This window comes from Leucoraja erinacea, chromosome 10, assembly GCF_028641065.1.
Source record: "Leucoraja erinacea ecotype New England chromosome 10, Leri_hhj_1, whole genome shotgun sequence".
Classification (NCBI taxonomy): Eukaryota; Metazoa; Chordata; class Chondrichthyes; order Rajiformes; family Rajidae; genus Leucoraja; species Leucoraja erinaceus.
The window spans coordinates 10869624-10888493 of NC_073386.1; positions in this window are offsets into that span (position 1 = coordinate 10869624).

An 18870-nucleotide genomic window follows, 5' to 3' on the forward strand; every position below is an offset into this window, starting at 1 on the left:
AAGCTGGAATGGGTGCAGCGAAGATTTACAAGGATGTTGCCAGGACTTAAGGGCCTGAGCTAAAGGGGGAGGTTTTGCAGGTTAGGACTCTATTCCATAGAGCACAGGAGGATGGGGGGTGATCTTGATGAGAGGTGTACAAAATCATGAGAGAAATAGATCAGGTAAATGGGCACTTTTGCCCAGGATAGGGGCATTGAGAACTAGAGGTCATAGGTTTAAGGTGAGGGGGGATAGATTTAATAGGAATGAGCGGGGCAACGTTTTTTACACAAAGGGTGGTGGGTGTATGGAACAAGCTTCCGGAGGAGGTAGTTGAAGCAGGTACTTTCGCAAGAAACATTTACACAGGTACATGGATATGATAGATTTAGCGGGATATGGGCCAAACACAGGCAGGTGGGACTAGTGTAGATGGGACATGTTGTTCGGTGTGGGCAAGTTGGGCCGAAGGGCCTATTTCCACACTGTATGACTCTATGTCTATGACACTATGACCATCACACAACTGTAAGACGGTTTTACCCGCTGCGCCACTGTGCAGACTAACGATCACCCATACACTAATTCTATCTGAGACTCTAGGGATAATTTATATAAGCCAATCAACCGAAAAACCTGCAAGTCTTTGGAAGGTGGGAGGAAACCGGAGCATCCGGAGAAATCCCACACGGTCTCAGAGAGAACATGCAAACTACGTACAGACAGCACCCGTAGTCGGAATCGAACCCAGGTCTCTGGCGATGTAAGGCAGCAACTCTACCGCTGCGCCACCGTACCGCCCTAGAACGCTATACGAATTTTATGTATCACCCTTGCACAGGTCAGGTAAGCTTTAAATTAAAAAATGTTACACCTGCCTAAGTTACAATAGATATTTACAATGCTTAAAATGATATCAATAGCCGCAGAAAAGAATATAGATATTTAAAAAAATAATAGCATCAAATGCCAGGAATGTGGAGCCAGCTCATTACTCTCCAACCACAGCCTCAAGTAATTTGGACGTGGCAGCAGGTTTTTAGCTGCTCCACTCATTGTAAGCTGGAGTTACGAACTAAAGCCAGTCTGAAGGGAAAGCACTTCCTCTTGGCTGTTCAGACATGGGTAGAAACTCGAAAGATTACAAGGAGCGCGGGGAATAAACCATCCTCTCAACCATGCTCTGGATTAACTGGTTTGAGAGAAATGTACTCCCTGTTCTCTGACCTAACATGGGTTGAGTTGTCTGCTGAAAGCCCTCGCTGCCCGCAGTGAATAATATGTTACAGCCTCTCTTTGTGTTCTACCTATTTGCAATGCCAAACCTAAAAAACAACAACATCACGGAGACATTCTGTTGCACAATTGTTATGTTTGGCATTTACTGAGGAACAAAGACAAGGCATGCAGAATACCATGCCTTATATTTCATGTACTTGAATCCTTGTAGTCTAGAGACACAGTCTCTAGTTTGGAGACATAGTCCAGAAACAGGCCTTTCAGACAACTGAGTCCGCTCTGATCAGCTATCTCCCAATAGTAGAAGAGCACTATCCTACACACTAGGAATAATTTATAATTTTTACCGAAGTCAATTAACCTACGAATCTGTACGTCTTTAGAGTGTGGGAGGAAACCGTAGTACCTGGGGATAACCCATGGGGTGAGGGGAGAATGTGCAAATTCCCTGCAGACAGTATCCGTAGTCAGGATCGAACCTGAGCTACTGCTGCGCCATTGTGCCGCCCAGTAGCGTACTTGGCCGACAAAATACTGTGTGTGGTATACTGCTATTGTACGCCACACAATGGAAGTTGATCATCACTTCACTGTCTGCTAAATCAATGGCTCAGTCGCAGATATTAGTACCCCTAACGCACAATGCCAGAGACCCTAGGTTCAATCCTGACATCGGGTGCTATCTGTGTGCAGTTTACACAGTCTCCCTGTGACTGAGTGAATGGCCTCTGGGTGCTCTGATTCCTTCTTTCTGCAACCAATTAATCTGTGTTGATGAGTATGTGGGGTGAATAAAGACAGATTTAGTGTCGGCGGCACTGTGGCGCAACAGTAGAGTTGCTGCCTTATAGCACTTGCAGCGCCAGAAACCCGGGTTCGATCCCGACTACGGGTGCTGGTCTGTACGGAGTTTGTACGTTCTCCTCGTGTCCCGCGTGGGTTTTCTCAGAGATCTTTGGGTTTCCTCCCACACTCCAAAGACGTACAGGTATGTAGGTTGATTGGCTTGGTGTATGTGTAAATTGTCCCTAGTGGGTGTAGGATAGTGTTAATGTGTCGGGATTGTTTCCGTGCTGTATCTAAAATAACTAAACTAGTGCTGGGTTAGTGGACATGGGTGGTTGATTATCAACGGAGTCAATGTGTCGTAGGTCTGGTTTCATGCTGTATCTCTCGATGATTCTAAATGTGATCGACTTCTTATTATATGGCCCCATGAGTATGACTTGTTCACTTTGGATACGATTGGTTTATTATTGTCATGGGTAAAGAGATATACAGTAAATAATTTGGTTTGTGTGCTAACCCGTTAAATGAAGCCATACACAAGTATAACAGGTTATGCAAAGAGAAAAATATCAGAGAACAGAATTAAGTTATACAGCGTTATAGTGTTACAGCTACAGAGAAAGTGCAGATTAAACTAGTGCAATGATGTAGGTTGGGAGATTGAGATTAAGCCCCAAATTTATGAGATGACCATTTAGTACTCTGATCAGAGCAGGGAGGAAGCTGTACCTGAATGTGGTGGTAAACATTTTCAAGCTTTTGTATCTGATGGGAGAGGGGGGGAAAGGGAATGACCAGGGAGTAAATCGTCGTTAATTATCTTGGTTGCTTTCCCAAGGCAGCATGACGAGTCGATATTGGGGAGGCTGGCCTGTCGGATGGACTGGGCTACATCCACACCTCTGCAGTTTCATGCGGTCTTGGGCAAAGCTATTGCCAATCTAAGCGGGAAAGCATCACGATAGGATGCCTGCACTTGTAGAAGTCATCCTAACCCTAGGTACACGTGACAATAAACTAAACTAAACTAAACTAAAGTATCGCTACTTCCTAAACTCGTCCCTAATCCATGAGCCTCGTCCAATCCCCTCCAAGTCTAAGATAGACACAAAAAGCTGCAGTAACTCAACAGGACAGGCAGCATCTCTGGAGAGAAGGAAACGGTGATGCATTTTGTGTCTATCTTCGGTTTAAACCAGCATCTGCAGTTTAAGCCGAAGATAGCATCTGCATCTCCCACACCCTCCAAGTTTAGCGTTGGCCTCAACTATTAAATGACAGCAGTGGTTCACCTTGTCGTCATCGATGAAACAGCTTAATGTGAGAAAAGAAACACCACATAGTAGCACATCACCACTTATAATTGGATTTTGCGGAGAAAGCAGGAGAAATGGGGTTGAAAGGGTAAGATAGATCAGCCATGATTGAATGGCGGATTAGACTTGATGGGCCAAATGGCCTAATTCTGCCATTTGGCCCAAGTTCTAATGACGAACTTATAACATGGGATCCAATTGGAAAAGTGGATTTGTATAACGTAAAATTGACAGTTTTGTAGGAACACAGTCCATGGGTAATGGGGGGGGGGGGAGTGGGGGGGGGGGGGGGGAGTGGGGGGGGGGGTGGGCCTGTGCTCAATATCTGGAATGCGTTGCAAATTATGATGTGGTCTTCACCTTAAAATCCAGCTACACTGCAAAAAGGCTGCAAATCAGTTACAGAGTGCATACTCTAAATACCCGCTTATTCAATGCAATAGGGCTGCTTGGGTAAAAAATGGAGGGTTGCTCGGTTAAAATCAGCATCAACAGGATGTTGCAAGTTGCTCATTGGAGACTGGAATGCAAGCTCCAAAAGATAACATTATCTCGCGTTCCAATTGAAATTTTTTACAAACGTTATTCAAGAAACTAATTGAGATTACACATCACACCAATTTCAAAAATAAAAATAGCAAGCAGGGAATAAGAAAATCTTTGTTTTGCTGAAACTGTTGCTTTGGGATTTTTGGCGGCATGGTTTCACTGCGGTAGAGCTACGGGCTTACCACACCAGAGACCTGGGCTCGATCTTGACTACAGGTGCTTGTCTGTACGAGGTTCGTAGGCCTCCCCACGACCTGCGTGGGTTTTCTCCGAGACCTTTGGGTTCCTCGCACACTCCAAAGGCGTACAGGTTTGTAGGCTAATTGGCCTGGAATACATGTAAAAGTGTCCCTAGTGTGTAGAGTTAATGTGCGTGGATCGCTGATCGGCGCGGAAGCGGTGGGCTGCAAGGGCCTGTTTCAACGCTGGGTCTGCAAACTAAACTAAATTAAACGTGAAAAAATATCATGAAATGCGGTATCCAAAAAGCAAGGGCTCTTGAGCTGCCCATTCCATTCAGCCCGCTGGGTATGTTCTGAAACATTCTAGTGCTTATAATGTCCTAACACAATTGTGGCAAGTAAACTCTGGCAAATTATATACTGCTGTCAGATCCCAGCATAAAAATTGATTTATTTCTGGTAGTTTTCATATTGGAATGAAAGCTGAGATACTACAGTATTAATTACTGACAGGCTTTAAGCTCTCTCTGATTGACGTCTCCAGCTTTTATAATGTCACGCTGTTTAAAGGATCAGTACAGGTTAACAAATAGTTATAGCATTCAGTGTTTCAGCCAACTCTTCCAAGGAGCGCGAAGCTTACTTTTTTTATGCCCCCGTCTCTTTTCACTTTCAATTTACGGCCTTTGGATTTGTGTAGCTTCATTTTTGAACCATGTGATATGCCATGTTAATCTCCTGTCGTGCATTAGGATGAGTGGAAAGGGATTGTGTGATAGAAAGACACTAGCGGTCAGGCTTTAGCTGTCAAACTTCAATAGGTCTTCAATTCTGCAATGGCATAAGGGGAAATAAACAATATTGTTCCACATCAGTTTTTAAATTTCCAGACAATGTTAAGCTAAGGCATACTCAAAAAATATGCTATGAACAATAAAAGATTGGATTGGTTGGAGAAGGAAATAAATACAGTAAATGGCTGGGAGAAATCAGCCAGTCAAGTGCGATCTAGTTTATAGTTTAGAGATACAGCGCGGAAAAGGCCCACTGAGTCCATGCTGACCAGTGATCCCTGCACACTAGCACTATCCTTCACACACTAGGGACAATTTACAATTTTTACCGACCCAATTAGCCTACAAACCTGTACGTCTTCGGAGCGTGGGAGGAAACCGGTGATCCCGGAGAAAACCCACACAGGTCATAAGGTCATAAGTGATAGGAGTAGAATTAGGCCATTCGGCCCATCAAGTCTACTCCGCCATTTAATTATGGCTGATCTATCTCTCCCTCCCAACCCCATTCTCCTGGCTTTTCCCCCAAACCTCTGACACCTGTACTAATCAGGAATATATCTATCTCTGCCTTTAAAATATCCACCGACGGCCTCCACACATAGGTACTTTGCACAGACACCGCTCATAGCCAGGATCAAACTTGGGTCTCTGCCGCTGTAAGGCAGCAACTCTACTGCTGTGCCACCCCTCTGAAAAGAAAAAGCAGACACAAAATGCCGGAGTAACTCAGCAGGTCAGGCAGCATCTCTGGAGAAAAAAAGATGGGTGACATTTCGAGTTGGAACCTTCTTCAGAAGAACCCTAATCCTAAAGCAGTTTGAAGAAGATTCCCAACCTGAAACATATTTTTTCTCCAGAGATGCTGCCTGACCCGCTAAGTTATCCCAGCATTTTGTTTTAATCTTTTGTAGTTAATTCTGCACTTACTTGTTTATACCAAGAAAAAAAAAACAGTTAACGTTTTTGGTCACAGATCCTCCCCCAGTACAATCCACTTGAAGGTAGAAAGATGGGCACAAGAATTAGGGAACTGGATGGGTAAATGATATTATCTTCTTGAGTTCAGACTCTAACAAAGACTGACTGAGAAGAATACCTCACTTCCGTGTTGTGTCTTCCACATATTTCACAATACAAAATCCTTATCTAATAGGAACAGTATACTGTACATTTTCCAGAGAGGGAAATTCAACTTGTGAAGGCATTTTTCCCTTACTGAAATTAACCAGATTGCAGATTCAACAAATCAAATCCTGTGGCATGGTTGCCCAGAGCCTTTCAGAATACTATCTTCCCAAAGGACATCTGAACAGCCAAGCAGGACCTTGAATGCACAGCGCTTTCAATAGGGCAGGGAGCCGGCATTTCATCTCTGAGTAATGTCTGTCTATTCATTTCATATTTGAGTTTTCCAGCCTGCATTGACGGGATCTGCAGGAGAGGAAGCTGACGGAGAATTTACATTGAAAACAGGCTAGTTTAGACACCGGAGTCAGGTTCCCCAAGCATGTTTCTCTTGTGATAGTGGGTGAAGCAGGATACTGGTAGGCAATGTGTAGGAAAACACTGCAGATGCTGATTTAAATCGAAGACAGACACAAGTTGCTGGAGTAACAAATCGAAGATAGACACTAAGTTACTAGGTCTGCAGAAGGGTCTCGATCCGAAACGTCACCCATTCCTTCTCTCCAGAGATGCTGCCTGTCCCGCTGAGTTACTCCAGCATTTTGTGTCTTTCTGGTAGGGTATCATCTTTGGGAAGGCAAGAACCAAAGGTCACGTGGCCATCTAGAAGAGCGCTCACAGCAATGTTGCTGAGATTTTAAGTGCAATGTTTGGGTTTATTATTGCCACATGTACTAAAAGCTACATTTTGCATGTTTAGTTTAGTCTGCTTTAGAGATACAGCGTGGAAACAGGCCCTTCGGCCCATCGAGTCAGCACCGACCAGCAATGCAGTACTACTATCCTACACACTAGGGACAACTTACAATTTTTACAGAAGCCAATTAGCCTACAAACCCTTACATCTTTGGAATGTGGGAGGAAACCAGAGCACCTGGTCACGGGGAGAACGTACAACCTCCAAATAATACTATACATGAATACGATCAGGTCCAATTGAAGTACAATGGGGAAAACAAAGGGGAGGATGTAGAGTGCAGAATATAGTTCTTAGCACTAGTTCGTGTGACAAAGTCGAATGTCCGCAATGGGGTAGAGGTGAATCGGCCTGTACGCTAGCTTATGGAAGGAACATTCAGAAGATTGATAACACAGGGGAGGAAGCTGTACCTGAATTTGGTGTTATGTACTTTCAAGCTGCTGTAACTTCTGGAGCTGGAAGAAGAAGGAATGCCCAGGGTGAGATGTTTGATTATGTTCAAGAAGAAACTGCAGATGCTGGAAAATTGAAGGTAGACAAAAATGCTGGAGAAACTCAGCGGGTGCAGCAGCATCTATGGAGCAAAGGAAATAGGATACGTTTTGGGCCGAAATTGTGAAGAAGGGTTTCGGCCCAAAACGTTGCCTATTTCCTTCGCTCCATAGATGCTGCCACACCCGCTGAGTTTCTCCAGCATTTTTGTCTACCTTCAATTTTCCAGCATCTGCAGTTTCTTCTTTGATTAAGTTGGCTGCTTTTCCAAGGCTTTGTGAAGTACTGATGAAGTCAATGGTGGGGAGTCTGGCCTCTGTGAAGGACTGGGCTACACCCACAACTCTCTGCAATTTCTTGCACCACTATTTGAAAATGACCTCTGTGTTAAATGGTAAATGTTATAGATTGGATACTGAATTTTACTTTAAATCAAGATTTGAAGGAGGAAGTACGTACTCAGTAAAAATAGATTCTTAGAAGTGAGTCATTCAATTTTTATTGTTAGCAAAGGTACACTGGCAATGTCTGATCATACTTGCTTTAATTGTTCAGCTACTGTATCCCCAATGGCATTTTCATAACTTCCTTCTTAAACTGACAGCCTTGTAGTTACCTGCTTTTTTTTCCTATCCCACTCTTCTGGAGTAATGGAATGGCATTAGTCCAGAACTCTTCTGGAATAATGGAATGCAGAGGGTCCCCTGCTGGACCCCCTGCAGTTTGCATACCGGGCCAAATAGAGCAGTGGATGACGCAGTCAACCTGGGCCTGCACTTCATCCTCCAGCACCTAGACCACCAGGGGACCTATGCAAGGATTTTGTTTGTGGAATTTAGCTCTGCATTCAACATCATTGTGCCAGAGCTACTACACTCCAAACTCTCCCAGTTGACTGTGCCTGAACCCTTCTGTCCTATAGCAAGCAAGATAGACCCCTCCTTCTAAATGGAAGCTGATGCCTCTGCAATTTCCAGTCCCACTTCTATTAGTATGCGATTGGACACCAGCAGGTCGTGGAGATTTATAGTCATGGAGTAATATAGCATGGAAACAGGCCCTTCGGCCCCACTTGCCCACACGGGCCAACATGTCCCAGCTACACTAGTCCCATCTGCCTGCGCTTGATCCATATCCCTCCAAACCTGTCCTATCCATGTACCTGTCAAACTCTTTCTTAAACTTTGTAATAGTCCCAGCCTCAACTACCTCCTCTGGCAGCTTGTTCCATGCACCTACCACCCTTTCTGTGAAAAAGTCACCCCTCAGATTCTTATTAAATCTTTCCACTTCACCTTGAACCTATAATCTCTGGTCGTCGATTCCCCTACTCTGGGCAAGAGATTCTGTGCATCTACCCAATCTATTCCTCTCATGATTTTATCTTTCAGAGGTCGCATTAGCTTCTCCATTCTGATGTTACTGGCAATTTCGTGCTGACCGCTGTCAGGTGATAAATTCTGAGAACCAGGAGGACACTCATGAACTGGGGAAGAGAGATTAAAGATAGATAAAAAAAGTGCTGGAGTAACTCAGCGGGTCAGGTACCATCTCTGGCGAAAAGGAATACGTGATGTTTTGGGTCTGAAGAAGGGTCTCGACCAGAAACAGCACCTATTCCTTTTCTCCAGAGATGCTGTCTGACCCGCTGAGTTACTCCAGCATTTTGTCTATCAATGGTTTAGCCATCATGTTGCCTTCTTCGCAAGATTCCAACATCTGCAGTTCCTTGTGTCATTTTGGTTTATATTTAGTTTCATTTTAGAAATACAGTTGGAAACAGGCCCTTCGGCCCACCGAGACCCCACATATTAACACACGCTAGGGACAATTGACACTTATACCAAGCTGATTAACCTACAAACCTGTACGTCTTTGGAATGCGGGAGGAAACCTTAGATCTGGGAGAAATCCCACGCGGTCACGGGTAGAACGTACAAACTCCGCGCAGACAAGCACCCGTAGCCGGGATCGAACCCGGGTCTCTGGCACTGCAAGTGCTGTAACGCAGCGACTCTACCGCTGCGCCACTGTGCCACCCTGGGCCCATCTCTTTTAGGTGATCATGACACTGATAATACTTGGTAACTGATAACCTTCAGAATAAAAAGGGGATTTTGAAAATGTTGTCCCTTACTGTAGGTACGTACTCATCCTGCAAAGATCTACGTAGCGCAGTAAACCCCAGATTTGTGATGCTTGGGCCGAAACCCTTCTTCAGACCCTTCTTCAGTAAAGAAAGGGTGATTGACGCCGGTATAATTGTTACCAAACCTGTCATAACATGGCTCTCAATCTATATTAAAAAAACCAGAATGCATCTTTCAAACTGCTCCCTCCATGACTGTGATATGTTAGTGCACTCCACATAAATTCATGTCAGTTTTGGTTAAGATTTAATGTAATGGATATAGATTTCTAGATGAGCTGAGACTGCCAGGCAGGCAAAAGAAATTGCAAACTCTGCATCAATGCAGACTACTTACTAACAGTCTGAATGCAAAATGCCACAACCTGTGGAATCCAAATCCCATTAGTTCCATGTTGATTAGACCCTTATAAAAAATCTGCATTTTTAATTGAAATTAACATAACTAGATCCTAATTACACATATGAGAATTGAGGTTTCACAGCAGTCGCTGTTGCACCCCCATAGCAAGGAAGAATATCAAGCACAACATGACTGTGGCTGAAGTCCTAGCCTTCCTGCTGGTACAAAGCACGGAATGACAGTGGACTAATCCGGGTGGATTTATATTATTGACCCTGACATGGCACCACACTGTGACTGCTCTAACCCTGTAGATCACTGTCGGCAGAACAGATGCCGACGACTTTAACAAAGCCATCCCTACAATGCCTGAGCTACTGGGCTGAAATGCAGATGGATTTTGAAGTACTATGAGAAACGCAGTCACTTAAGTTGACGTGGTAGAACATTATGTGTAGGGTTAGGGTTAGGTGTTTAATATACTCTGCATCTTCACTAAACCTAAAACAGGACTGGGCACAGATGACATTGCTTCAAAAGTGTGGGAAGGAAGTGCAGATGCTGGTTTACACCGAAGATAAAGACAACATACTGGAGTAACTTCAAACATTACTTGAAGGTTCTTTATCAGGAATCAATGTATCCAGGAGAGAAAATTACTGTCATTATTGTAATTGTTATAGTAACACAAGGGTTAATACTGATGTTGTAGGAAGGAACTGCAGATGCTGGTTTAAACCGAAGGCAGACACAAAAAGCTGGAGTAACTCGGTGGGACGGGCAGTATCTCTGGAGAGAAGGAATGGATGGCGTTTCGGGTCGAGACCCTTCTTCAGACTGAACATTGTCTGCATTTGAACCAAGAATTAAATATTGAGCGGTTATTAAATTGTAATTATTTTCAGTGGCAATTTACTTTTTTTTAATATATTTGACTATTGAACTCCACAGACTTGCTGCCTGTCTGACATTTTACGTTTAACAAATTTACCTTTTACAAATGCAGAAGATTCAATGGGCTGACTCTTTATTTGAAAGGACCCCTTAAGATGGAGGGTAGCTTCAAGCAGTGAACATATCTCGGAATGCTCAAAGCTGTCAGAGGCTTTATAAGTATTTCTAAATGTCACTGCTAGTCAGAGACGTTTAAAGACGGTTCAACTTAAATCATTTAAGAAAAGCAAGAATTATAATTAAAACTCTTGAAAGGCGATCAAATGCCAAAAGGCCAAAATGAAATAAACCAATTCCTTTATTTGAAAGTTTAAAAACCTTTAAGTACTGGAATAAATACAAACTGAGAATGTTGGAAACACTGCAGGCCAGGCAGCATCTGTGGAGAGGGAGACAGGGTTAACATTTCAAAACCAAGATTCTCCATCAGATCTGGGACAAAGTGGGGGTAAAAAATGGAGATGAAACTAAACCATTGACTGTGTTATACTCTTGACAGAAGCATCCTAAACAGGTGACTGTTTCCAGGATTTCTGTTTTTACCTTGCAATTATTGACTAATGTTTTGGATAGTACAGCACAAGAACAGGCCCTTCAGCCCACAATGGCTGTGCTGAAAATGAAACCAAGATAATCTCTTATCTATTTGCACATAATCCATATCCCTTGCATATCCACATGCCTATTCAAAAGTCCCTTCAAAAGCACTATTGTACATGCCTCCACCACCACCCCTTGCAATGTGACCCAGGCATTCATCACCCTCTGTGTATAATTTTTTTTAATTGCCCTGCACAGCTCCTGCAAACTTTGGTCCTCTCTAGAATTTGATAAGTTTCCGTCAAACCTGAAGAGTGTGAAGGTGAGACGGACAAAATATAAAGGACTTGTGTGTGGCAAGTCTTTTATAACACAGATAGTGGAAGGGTGCCAGGAACGCGTTGCCAGGCGTGATGGTGGAGGCCGATACGACAATAGCATTTAAGAGGCTTTTAGATAGGCACGTGGATATGTTGGGATTGGAGGGATATGGAACACATGCAAGCAGAGAGAAGTTTAACTTGGCATTATGTTCGACATGGACATTATGGGCTGAAGGGCCTGGTCCTTTGCTGTACTGTTCCAAGTTCTATGTGGAAAGTGAGAAAACCAGTGTAGTCCACCTGAAGCTGATCTCATGGTTGCACTTTAATTCTCCTTCCCATTCCCACATTGACCTTTCTGACCAAGGTCTCCTCCATTAGCTGAGTGAGGCTGAACACAAATTGGTGGAACAGCATCTCATATTTCGCTTGGGCAGCCTACAGCCAGCCCTACGGTATGATTCTTGGTTTTTCAAACTTCGTAAGCCCGGCATTCCCTCTCTCTCTCTCTCTCTCTCTATCACTCTCCCATCCAAGTCACACCAGCTTCTCGTTTTCACCCAACAAACAGCTAACAATGGCCTGTTTACTTTATCATTGTCACTTTTTTGCATTTCTTTCATTCATTGTTCTTTATCTCTCTACATCATCATCTATATCTCTCGTTTCTCCTTTCCCTAACTAGTCTGCAGAAGGGTCTCGACCTGAAACTTCACCCATTCCTTCGCTCCAGAGATGCAGCCCCCCCCCCCTCGCTGAGTTACTTCAGCACTTTGTATCCATCTTTGGTTTAAACCAGCATCTGCAGTTCCTTCCTACACTTCCACAAAGCACAGCAAGAGGTTGCAGTGAATAAGGCTTAACCAACAAGTTCTGATCCTCCAAGCTTTGTGTAGTACCCCCTTGATGGTCTTTGGGCAGGTTGTATTTAGTTTACTGCACAGAAACAGGCTCTTTGGCCCACCGAGCCCACGCCGACCATCGATCACCCATTCACACTAGTTCTATGTTATCCCACTTTCCCATCCTCTTCCGACACACTAGAGGCAATTAACCTACCAACCCGCACGTATTGTCAGAGGCCATTGCATTGTTTGCAAATGTTTCTAATAATCAGAGACACTTGGAAAGAAAAATTAAAACCTGTACGTCTTTGGAGTACGGGAGGGAACCGGGAGCACCCTGGGAAAATCCAAGCGGTGACGGGGAGAACGTACAAACTCCGTACTGACAGCACAGTTAGTCAGGATCGAACCCGGGTCTCAGGTGCTGTAAGGCAGCAACTCTTGCGTAACTGTGCCGCACAAAAGATCTTTTTAAAATAACTATGGCTGGGTGCTTGCAATCACTTTCCCAACCTCAAATCATTTTCCACAGAGCCGGCTGCCTGCTACTTAAAGAAGCAACGTTCTTCACATGAGTTGACGTTCAATATGGTTTTGAATAGTGCAGATTGAACGATTTATTAAACACATTAGCCAGAAGGGGGCACTCATAATCTATGGTACCGGAAAGACATTTATAATAAAGGTACTAGTTTTCCAAGCAAGACAGGGTGGTCACTTTAACTTCTAAGGAATTCCAAAGTGCTGTTTGTGACCATCAAACACAACTGAGATCAAACCTTTTCTCATCATAGTTTTGCACATTTGCCTGGGATTAGTCAAGTATATGTTTGCTTTCATCTTTGGGACATTATTAGAATTTGCTGTACTGCGAAATCTCCTCAAGGTATGTCTACTTTGAAGAGGTTCTCCTCCTCTCGCCGAGGATAGTTCCGTGGGAACCTCTTCCACTGCTCCCCCTCTGATTCCGGCTGCTCTCTCGCTCACACTTTCCTTTCTTATCTCTGGCCTTTGTTCCCACTATCTGCCTATCAAGACCCCGCTCACCTGTGTCGACCTCTTACCTGCCACGCTTTGTTCTGCCTCTTACGGTTTCCAAACTGTCTCCTCACCTCCAGCCCCTCACAATCAGTCTGAAGAAAGGACTCAACCCAAAACGTCACCTATCCATGTTCTTCAGAGATGCTGCCTGACCTGCTGAGTTACTCATGCATTTGTGTTCTTTTGTGTAGCAGCTGCAGTTCTTTGTTTCTACATCCTTAGACTTTAACAGGTGAAATAAATCTATCGATTATAGTTAACAAACAGCAATGGGCCCAGCACCAATTCCTGAGGCACCATTTAGGACGTTCTTCAAGGAAGAAGATGAGAAGAAATGTCTTCAGTCAGAAGGTGGAGAATCTGTAGAGGCCATCAGTGGATATCTTTAAGGCAGAGATAGATAGATTCTTGATTAGTACAGGTGTTAGAGGTTATGGGGAGAAGGCAGGAGAATGGGCTTAGGGGGGAGAAATAAATCAGCCATGATTGAATGGCGGAGTTGACTTGATGGGCCGAATGGTCTAATTCTACTCCTATTCCTTATGACCTTATGTCCATTAGTCACATGCTACGTCCAAAAAACAACCTTCTATCACCTCTACTTGGTCAATTCTGTATCCAGCTCAATGGAACGTAGCTCAATAGAAAGTAGAAACTTGATGCCAATGAAAAGGAATTGAATTTGAACTTCCATAATCTTTTGAGATAAATTGAGCTGAAAAGCTTAGTTTACTTTTTACTGTAGAGATACAGAGTGGAAACAGGCCCTTTGACCCACCGAGTTCACACCGACCAGCGATCCCCACACATTAACACTATCCTACACACACTAGGGACAATTTACACTTTAATCAAGCCAATTTACCTACCCGTTTTCAGGATCGAACACGGGTCTCCGGCGCATCAAGCGCTGTACGGCAGTAACTCTACCACTGTGCCACCGTGCCGCCCTAGTAAAAATAATAAGGTAATCAGGGCAGCACAGTGTTGCAGCAGTAAAGTTGCTGACTTACCTACCAGAGCCAGTGACCCGGTTTGATCCTGACCTCGGGTGCTGTCTGTACAGAGATTGCACATTCTCGCTGTGACCACTCCCCTTCCCATTCCCATTCCCATTCTGACCTTTCTGTCCTGGGCCTCCTCCATTGTCAGAGTGAGGCTCAGCACAAATTGGAGGAACAGCACCTCATATTTTGCTTGGGTGGTTTACACCCCAGCGGTGTGAACATTGACTTCTCTAACTTCAGACAGCCCTTGATTCCTCTCTCCATCCCCTCCCTTTTCCGAGTTCTCCCACCAGTCTTACTATCAGCGACTACATTTTATCTTTATCCCGCCCCCTCCCCTGACATCTGTCTGAAGAAGGGTCTCAGCCCAAAACATCATCCATTCCTTCTCTCCAGCGATGCAGCCTGTCCCGCTGAGTTACTCCAGCATTTTGTGTCTACCACAAGGACGTTCTTGATACATTTAGGTCGTGCTTTCTCGTCCCTGGAAAGCAGTGTTAGCCTCAGGGTAAGCCTGCTGCCTGCAGCTCCTGGTAGCAAGTGCTTTATTTAGAAAACTCTTTTATATAATCTAATTGGAAATTCAGATTTTCTGTATACAAAGAGACAGATCAAAACTTTCTTTCAAAGAATTACACATTTAATGATCATTGTTGTCACGGCCTCCCTCATTTCTGCCACAATCTAAATATACTAACCAACACCCTTCCTCCCCCTTGCAAGGCCATTTATATTTTCTCTTACTTTAACCCATTCATAATCATACTTTAGTAGCCAAGTATGTTTTGCAACGTACGAAGAATTTGATTTGCCTTACAGTCATACTGATAAAAAGCAACAGAACACAGAACACAGAATACATCGGGGGGGGCCTCTAACCTTCCGTTGACGGGACGATCTTACTCCCGTTGCTGGCGGCGAGCCTCCTCATCGGGGCGATCAAACTCCTGCATCGGGGGGATGTCAGCTCCCAGCGCCGGGTGATCTGTCCCCGGGTTGGGGCTTGTCGAACCATGCGGCTTTTGGAGCTCCGTATATCGGTCTCTTACCCGATACTGTGAGCTCCTGATGTTACCAAGCCAATTTACCTACCCCTGTAGTCAGGATCGAACCTGGGTCTCTAGCGCTGCAAGCGCTGTACGGCAGTAACTCTACCGCTGTGCCACCGTGCCGCCCTATTAAAAATAACAAGGTTATCAGGCAGCACAGTGTTGCAGCAGTAAAGTTGCTGACTTACCTACCAGAGCCAGTGACCCGGTTCGATCCTGACCTCGGGTGCTGTCTGTACAGAGCTTGCACGTTCTCCCTGTGACCACTCTCTCTCCCATTCCCAATCTGACCTTTCCGTCCTGGGCCTCTTCCATTGTGAGTGTGAGGCCATTTCTCCATCCCCTCCGCCTTCCCAGTTCTCCCACTCCGACTACATTCTATCTTTGTCCCACCCCCTCCCCTGACATCAGTCTGAAGAAGGGTCTCGACCCGAAACGTCACCCCTTCCTTCTTTCCAGAGTTGCAGCCTGACCCACTGAGTTACTCCAGCATTTTCTGTCTCCCTGTGACCACGATGGTTTCCTCCAGGTGCTCCAGTTTCCTACCACATCCCAAAGACGTGCAGGTTTGTAGGTTAATTGGCTTCTGTAAATTGTCCCTAGGTGTAGGATAGAACTAGTGTATGGGTGATCAATGTGGACCTGGTGGGGTCGAAGAGCCTGTTTCCATGCTGTATCACTAAATTAAACTAAACTAAACTAAAGCCACGTTAGAACAGAATTACTAAAATGGGACGGTTTCCTTCACTCATGTAGTTATTTTAATATCACAAATTTGACATGTATTCTGATCCTGTTAAATGTATGTCATGAGTTAGTTTTTATTATTTTTTTTTTTTAGCTGTGTATATGTGGGGGGGCTGTGGGGGAAACCGTTTTAAATCTCTTCCCTGTGCGGGGACCCGACTATTCCCTGTCGGGTCTCGGATGTCGTTGGACCTAACATCGTGGAGCCGGCGGCGACCTCCGGCCGGGACTAACCTGAGGGCTCCAGTCGCGGAGCCTGCGGAACTGACATCGCGGAGCTGGCCAACTTCGGAGCGGGAAGAGCTGTGGTGGCGCGCGGCTGCGACCCGACTTTGGAGTTCGGAGGCACCGGCCACAGACCCGTTGGATGGGAACATCGGGAGCTCGCTGATCCCTGGTGGGAGACCCCTTTTCCGAGCTCCGCAACGGCGACTTCTCCCGCTGGAATCGCGGGTTTAAGGACATGGAGCCGGGACCTAACATCGCCTGGCGCGGCTTAAACGGCCTCAGGACTTACCATCGCCTGCCGGGGGCTTTAACATCGGAGCCCCGGTTCGCCTCGACACTGTAGTTGGACTGCTGGACCACAGGAGAAGTAACAAAGGGAAGAGATAAAGACTTTGCCGTCCATCACAGTGAGGAGATGTTGGAGACTCACTGTGATGGATGTTTATGTAAACTGTGTTAAGTGTGGGTCTTGGATTGTTTTGTAATGTAAAAAACTGTAGAAATGATATTTTGTTCAAACCTAGGTTTGAATGACAATAAATTGCATTCTATTCTATTCTATCCTCTTTTTTATGTGCATCAAAATAAAATCAAAGAAATAATTACTATCTTTAATTCAATTTTTAATCCAATTTACAGGAGAAATATTTCTAAATATACATCATTTTAATCATTACTTTGTCTCTGTTCACTGTTCCATTTCTTTTATTCTTTTATCCTTGTTTTTTTTTTGCCACAAATCCCTATTTTTTTCACTACATCTTTATTTATCCCCGTGCTTTTAACTTCTCTCTGCTTTGGTCACAGCAGAGTCCTATATCCTGACCCCATTCTAAATCTCTTGACTAACCTCGAAGCAAGTTATTGCTTAAATTGGATCAATCGCCCATTTTAGTTCTGTGAAACAAAAGTTGTATTTGCCAAGATGTCTGAAGCATGTTTTGGCTTATTGTCTAGCTGAAAGTAATGTTACTTTGGCTGCTTTGAGACCAATATCTCGGGGTCATTTGCGCTGGAAGTAGAAAAGACTCTTCAAGTCCCAAAACAGACATTTGTCAGCAGGTCTATTCATACCACTTACAGTCTTCCTTGACTTCCACAAAAGTAAGAAGATAACTCTAGGAATGACTAATGGTGATAGTTGTTCAGTCATGCATGGCGGCAGATGTACGCATTGCCTCGGCTCTTAAAGCTCCACCTGTTTTGGTTTCTGGGTTAGTCTGGGAATGTATTGTAATTAATTGTATTGTAATTCATTTATTAGTCAAGTACGTAAAAACATACAAGGAATTTGATTTGCCATACAGTCATACCAGAAAAGCAACAAGACACACAACTAAACAACATAAGGGTTAACATAAGCATCCACCACAGCTGCTCCCCCACATTCCTCACTGTGGTGTATGGCAATAAAGTTGTATCTTCTTTCCTCCTTATATCCTCTATATCCACTAGAACATAGGCAGGTCATACATGGGGCAACCAGAAGAAGTTTCCATTCCTCCAGACCAATATTCCCTCTCTCTTGATCAATTGGGTGAAGACCCAACAGATCCCTTCGCTCAATCCTTTTTACCAGGTTTGCCTCCTCCTTTGACCATACCTTTTTCTCTATGTGGCAAATTGCAATGCCACAGCCTCCTGCTCCATGGAGCTATAACTTAGTCTCATAAAAGACTACTTGATTTTAGTTTAGTTTCGAGAATACAGCGTTGAAACAGGCCCTTTGGCCCAACGAGTCTGTGCTGACCAGCGATCCCCACACACTAACACCATCCCACACACACTAGGGAGAATTTACAATTTTACCAAAGCCAATTAAACTACAAACCCCTGCGTTTTTTAGAGTGTGGGAGGAAAACCACGCGGTCACAGGGAGAGCATACAAACTCCATACAGACTGCACCCATTGTCAGGATCCCCTGCTGTACTCACTCTATACTCATGACTGCGTAGCCGGTCATAGTGCAAACGCCATCATCAAGTTTGCTGACGACACCACTGTTGTGGGACGTATCATTGATGGGGATGAGTCAGAGTATAGAAGAGAGATCGAGCAACTGTCCATATGGTGCCAGCACTATAACCTGGCCCTCAACACCAGCAAAACCAAGGAACTGATTGTGGATTTTGGAAGGAAACATAGAAACATAGAAATTAGGTGCAGGAGTAGGCCATTCGGCCCTTCAAGCCTGCACCGCCATTCAATATGATCATGGCTGATCATCCAACTCAGTATCCCGTACCTGCCTTCTCTCCATACCCCCTGATCCCCTTAGCCACAAGGGCCACATCTAACTCCCTCTTAAATATAGCCAATGAACTGGCTCCAACTACCCTCTGTGGCAGAGAGTTCCAGAGATTCACCACTCTCTGTGTGAAAAAAGTTCTTCTCATCTCAGTTTTAAAGGAT